The sequence below is a fragment of the Varroa jacobsoni genome, unplaced genomic scaffold (assembly GCF_002532875.2).
Source record: "Varroa jacobsoni isolate VJ856 unplaced genomic scaffold, vjacob_1.0 scaffold_956, whole genome shotgun sequence".
Taxonomy (NCBI): Eukaryota; Metazoa; Arthropoda; class Arachnida; order Mesostigmata; family Varroidae; genus Varroa; species Varroa jacobsoni.
Genome location: NW_019213858.1, coordinates 2,217 through 8,404, shown reverse-complemented (window position 1 = coordinate 8,404; position 6,188 = coordinate 2,217). Strand labels below are relative to the sequence as shown.

Here is a 6,188-nt window from a genome sequence, read left to right as displayed (position 1 = left end):
CTTCTCTGGAGTATAAGTTAGCCATGTAGCAGGCTCTAAATTACTGGGAATCGATAACATTTTACGGAATTAAAGTCATTGCTTATCAAAGGGCGTATTGCCGTCGTTGGAATATTTCGTCCTTGAAGGTTTTCTGTGAATCGAACTGCTTCTATAACATCGGGAGGATAATCTCTATTTCTGCAACCCTGATCTTATCCTTAGCAGCCTCCTTAGTCCGTACCAAAAAAAAAACGAGGCTCATTAAATTCGATTCAAATAATTTTATTTGTTTCACAGATCTACAGATAAAAAGTATCTTCTACAGAAGATACTTTTTATTGCACATTCGATTTGTATTTGAGGCTATTAAAACGTAACTATTTTTAAAAAGAGTTAACATATAATATATTTGCGGTCATCTAATACCATATTATATGTTAGAAGTATATTACAATAGAGTTTTTGACGAGAACAATACATCGTTGTATGTATGAATATATCTATTTTCATTAAAGAACTTTTCTAGAATACTTGGCAGTGATTAGTAAAACGGGTGAATCTCAGAGCGTTATAAGTCGTATAGTCAGTCATGCGTGCTGCGGCACCCCTGCGCCTCTAACTAATTCATATGTGCTGTACGCGTGCGGACCAACGGTATAGACAAAAGTAGCGATTAACAAAGTCCATTGCTTTTTCCGTCATTTGCATATATGCACGAGGCTATGGCTAGAATAGGAGACGAGCAAATAGCCGCCAAAACATTTTTGTCAATTAGCTATTGTTCTCTATGGGCCTGTATATTATTACAGGTTTGATATTGTAGCTAATGACACGAGGTAAAGTTAACATAACGAGACTGTGTTTGGGTTGGATTATACCGCGTACGCGAATCATGTCAGCGAATACGGCAATGGTTCCATCTTCTACCGGTTGTTGCTGAAAGTCAAGGGCTACCGTCGATCGAAATTTTCGTTGACCACGCCAGTCCCAACGCCATGTCCCGACGCACGTATGGAACAATTTGTATAATTAAAATGGCTTCAATCCAAAAGGGAAGCGTCTTAGTAAAAGCAAGATATTTTCGAGTTCAGGTGTTGTATTTAAGGAGCAGACACACGGGCCACTTTTTATACAAGCTGCTTCTAAATACCAAATAATAACGTTATTAATAATGTGCACGTGATCACTGTTATGCCAAACAGGTGGAATACTAATGAAACCTAAGACAAAGAAGCTAGTTTTTATGTAAAATACTAGATGTCTTTCTAACCATGTATTGATGGTTTGTTGCATAGATGTATGGTGTGGAACACTTAACAGGGACATTTCGGCAGTATTCGACTATAGGGGGTCAGTAAAACGCAAGCCGCAAGCTATTAATTAATATCGATAATGATGCTAATTTATGAAAACAGTGAAACCCATATTCTATAATACTGATATAACATAATACATTCGCTTATTGTAGATCGTATAATTAGTTACACTCGTAGTTCTATGTTGTACATAAAGGGATGATAAACTATTACAATTGTTATCTATGCGAATTTAGTCAATGTTAAATTATGAACGGCGGTAATGATAAATTATCTATGGACCCTTCCTGTGCTTGATTTCAGGCACAGGAAGGGTCCATAGATTTCAGGCTTACAGTCGAACAAATACTTTGTTTCTGTAGAACCTGTAGAACACTTAAACTTGGTTTGCCAAACACGCAAACTAGCCAAGGCAATGGATTCAAGGAACAACTAAAACAGATAATTAGCGAATTGAATTTCGAAAGTTATATTAATCATAGTTAAAAAAAGTTAAAAAGTTCATAAATACTTTATATCAATGTGATGCCCTAACATGTTCAGCTTTGCGTGAAATATTGAGCAAAAAATCATACATCAAGAATACGAATCCCTATCCCTATACGAAACACAATTAAACAATAAAAACAAGTAATTTATTCGAGATCGTTCATGTTAAAAAGTTTTTCGTCCATGTAACACCTCTCAAGCAATCTTAGTTGGTGACGTCGTGACATATAACCATAAATAATCGTTAGGTAAAAAAATATTCTTATTAGTCTTTCCTAGAAAAAAAATAAGCTCCAAATTGAAGAAGCTCAGGCGGTAAGGTATATACCGTGCAACAGTACTACTATAGATTTAAATACGAAATCATGCTACATTAGTCTATATTGCGTAACGCATTTTACAAAGGGCTACTTTGAAAAAATTGTTTTCCATTAAGAACAAAAAAATAAGTTAACTGACAACTTATCCATGAAACGTAATCGATGTATGACATGCAGAATATATATATATATATACACTGTTATACTATATATGTGCTAAATCGTTACCTTTTGCTATACATTCTCAACTTTAACTAAAAAGTAGTCAGATAATTTTACGGTTTATTTTATATATTGTGGTTTATTAGTTTTATTGCACTTATATACACATTTATACCGTTTAATAATATATTGTCATCAATCTTGTCTATTTTTATTAGACATTATTATCATTGTTATCTAGAGTATGATAAAATGTGAACCGGTGCCGTAATGGCTCTCGGCTGGAGCTGGGTCCCTACCGTTTCCGCCCTTTCCGTTCATCCTAAACTGCCGCCCTCTTATCAGCCACTTCATACGCTTCCCTCTTCTTATACATGTCCATTAGCCCTTGATGTATCCCCCTCTTCATACGTTTACCACAGGTTTTATCCTTCCTTAAACTTATTAATAATAATAATAATAACATTTATCGATGTTATTTGCCCTTCTCTTATGCGATCGGAGCTTCTTCCCAGACCTGCAGCGCGGCACTTATCATTCTGCTATCCATTTTCCATCGTGACTGTAGCAATTTGTCTGCTGTTTCTATTCGTTATCATCGTCGTCGTCGTCGTCGTCGTCGTCGTCGTCGTCGTCGTCGTCGATCACCATTTCTTCAGACGTTTGTAACCCTTTTGCTTCAGGAAACCCATTTCTCTCCATTCGTAGATCCATTTTCACATGTTTTTCTTTAGCCCTGCCAAAAATAAAACTCCAGCGTTCGCTTGGCTGCGCCTTCGCTGTGCCTTTTCACTAACACCGATTTCAGGACGTTACCTTCAGCTTCATTTTTTACGCTTTTTTTCCGTTGATTTGCGTCCTCCTTCTCCTTCCTCCCGCTATATGATTATTTGGTGTCATTATAATCATTAGACCCGAATATATATTATCATATCATAGTTACCATCAATGTAATAATAATTATTCTTAGGATGATCGCCATCAGGCGTCACCGTTATTGTTTTCGGTATTCTATTCACTGAGGCAAGACAGATGTGGAATCCTTTTTTTATGGTGAACGCTATCCCTCGTCGTTACCATCTTTCCTACAGTCCGCTTTACCATAATGAGAATTATTTACTACCTCACCATTTAATAATAACAGTTATTATTATTATTATTATAATCTCAGCATCATCATCATCGGTGTCCATACAAGCAATTGTCATAAAAGATCGCTATTATCTTTAAAATCGTTCTCATCAGCGCAGTCATTGTTATCATTATTAGTATTATATTTCTAATCCTCATAAGCATCGTTTTTCCACCATAATCATCAATACAATCGTTATCCTCAACACCATTGACGCTACCTCTTACCTACCCTTCTTTTCGAATTAATATATTATTAGTTCTCAGTTATTTGAGAACTAGCCTTCATCATCGATGTGTCGCCACTGCGCCATCTGGCGGGCGGTTATTGCAGCAATCGGCGGTGATCTATTGTGTCGTCTACCCTCACAACGCCACGATCCATGTCGTTAACGCAGATTATTCCGTATTTCATAGAATCTTTGTGTTCCTTCATTTAGTGGCGCCAATTCTTTAAATTAGCTATTTCTGTTCGCCGTAAACACGAATATACGGCATGGTGCTTTTAGGTTATAGTGAGCATGGTAATTAAATGTCTGCTTGTTCACCTTTGTTAGCAGTAGCATTCTACGGCGATAGGCAGAATAATGGCGTCTTGGGTGGTCTTGACTGCATTGTACGGCTATGATTTGTCTGTTTTGTTTGTTGTCCACACGCAAACGGTTCGGTTATTATCGTCCACTACGGTCCATCAGGCAGAAAAGTCAGTGGTTTCAAGAGTGTTTTCAGCTCACGTTTTTGAGATTCGTCTGCCCCAATGCCCAAACAGATTAAGCGCCGATCTAACGTTACTGTTTCTGCTTTTATCTGGTCGTCTAGAACGACCAAATGACCACTAGCTAGTTAGAGGTCGTTATGTTAATTAATAGATCAAATCAGGCATGACAAATACTAGTTTTATTAGCAAAATTCGGATGATTGACGTTGTTCATTCATCGATCGATTGCGTTTCCCGCTGCAGTCGGTTGGTATTATACCAGCCTATTACCATAATTACTAGTAGTAATTATGTTGTTTTGTGTACTTTAATTACGATTATCATATAATGACTAGAGTAACTACCAGCGCGGCCAGTATAATCAAACGACAGCCTTTACGAGCATCTCCGCTGACTTCTTTTAGATTTATAGACCCTGTTCTGCTCGGTTCTACAACATTGTCGAGGTGTCGCCATCGTCTGACGGGTACTCTGGCATCGTAAACATATTCGAAGATTACGTCATTGTGTTGCTATTACTCTTGTTATTCCCCCCCCCCCCCATACGCTCGCAGCCGTCTACAACTGTAATTTGGATTCGGGTTCCATTGTTAGGATCATTTCCGAATAGCAATCCCGCCTAAAGCAACCCCGTCCTTCAGTCGTGTATCATCCTGTCTTTTTGCTTTTTTACGCTAAGCTTCTTTCTCTTGCGTGTGTAATATATACCGACTCGCGGACCGATTGTTTCTCTTCGACATCGATACGCATAGACAAATACAAGTACATTGCTAAACGTTCTTTTCCTCTGTCTCGCTTGATCCTCGATATCGATGCCTTAATTTCTTAAAAGCTCGATCTCTCCTCGTCACCTGCCATAAATGTACGCATTTGCTCCCACCCGCACACGCGGCGCGTATAGCATCGACAGATGAAAATGAAGAGATTCAAAGTAGAGTAAGCATTCAGCATGTCACGCCGTCGCACTTTCTCACACGATCACGTTTGCGTATAACCACAGTATCTAACGCTGGTCTTCTAGACTTTGCCCATCCCAGACGCGCGATCATTTATTCAAAGTTCTTTGTGCTTACTGGGCTTTCCTCTATCTTCTTGTCCACCCCAATCTTCATTATGGAACTCGTTAATGCAAACCTACTAATCGTATCGTCATCATCGCTTTCGTTCTTCCTATTCAGTTGTTATTCTCGTCACGATCATCATTGTTGCTGCCACGTTTGCATTAAAGTAGTATTACTTTATTTATATTAACGTGTTATTATGTTTTCATTTATTATTACTCGTTTATCTTGTTATTAGTTATTATATTGATTTTATTATTCATTGTTATTGTTATTCGACTCTTTTATACGCTTCGTCGTCCGTGTTTTATCTTCATTATTTTGACGTCTTACTTGTCGGCATTTAGTACAATTTATTGTGGTAATTGTTATCGGTATTATTATTGTTGTTGCTTTTGTTGCTAATACAATAATTATGTAAGTAATATTTTCTCTAGTTTTATATCATCATTCTATTATTAATCTAATAATAATAATAATAATAATAAAGTTATGATAATCTCTTGTGTTCTTTTCCGTATCATAGGATTCCATCCTCAGTCATGTACACTCTGCCTGTTCATATAACCCTTTTCGTCAAATATAATTCACCTTTTTCTTGTATGTGTTAGATATTCTAGTGTTGTTATTTTTTTCATTATTACTGTGATTATTGTTATTACTATTAACACTATCATGTCAATAGTCGTAACATGTCATCTCATCATCAACATAGTCATGAATGTCATCTCTTTCTAGAACGCCGTTACTCTAATACCGCAGCTTTTAAACGTCACTGTTTACTATTAAAGGGATGGGCCCAAATCAGCAAATCTGTTCACCTGTTGGGCGAAGCTTGCCCCACCTGCCGCGAGTTGTGTCGTCCCTAGTAGAAACGTTCGAGGGTCGATTCTGTTACCCGGTTTCTCGTTCTTGCTTATGAGTGGCCGTGCAAGTTCCGTACGGCGAATGTGACATATACATGAGTCTAGCTATCGTACATCCCATTCCATTATATTTCACGTAGCTC

General features: G+C 37.5%; 1 protein-coding gene across 13 annotated transcripts in view; it reads left to right on the top strand.

The window, feature by feature from the left end:
• The window catches only part of LOC111265321 (E3 ubiquitin-protein ligase TRIM37), a 10,881-nt gene extending 7,834 nt beyond the window's left edge, over positions 1-3,047 (top strand). For 11 of the 13 annotated variants that reach the window (XM_086970441.1, XM_022841903.2, XM_086970444.1 and 8 more), the window contains one exon: positions 792-1,950. The gene's annotated coding sequence lies outside the window, so the exon portion shown is untranslated. Of the gene's footprint in view, positions 1-791; positions 1,951-2,784 lie in introns of those variants that run through there. The other 2 variants (XM_086970446.1, XM_086970445.1) reach the window with 1 other exon arrangement.
• The last annotated feature ends 3,141 nt before the right edge of the window (positions 3,048-6,188 follow it).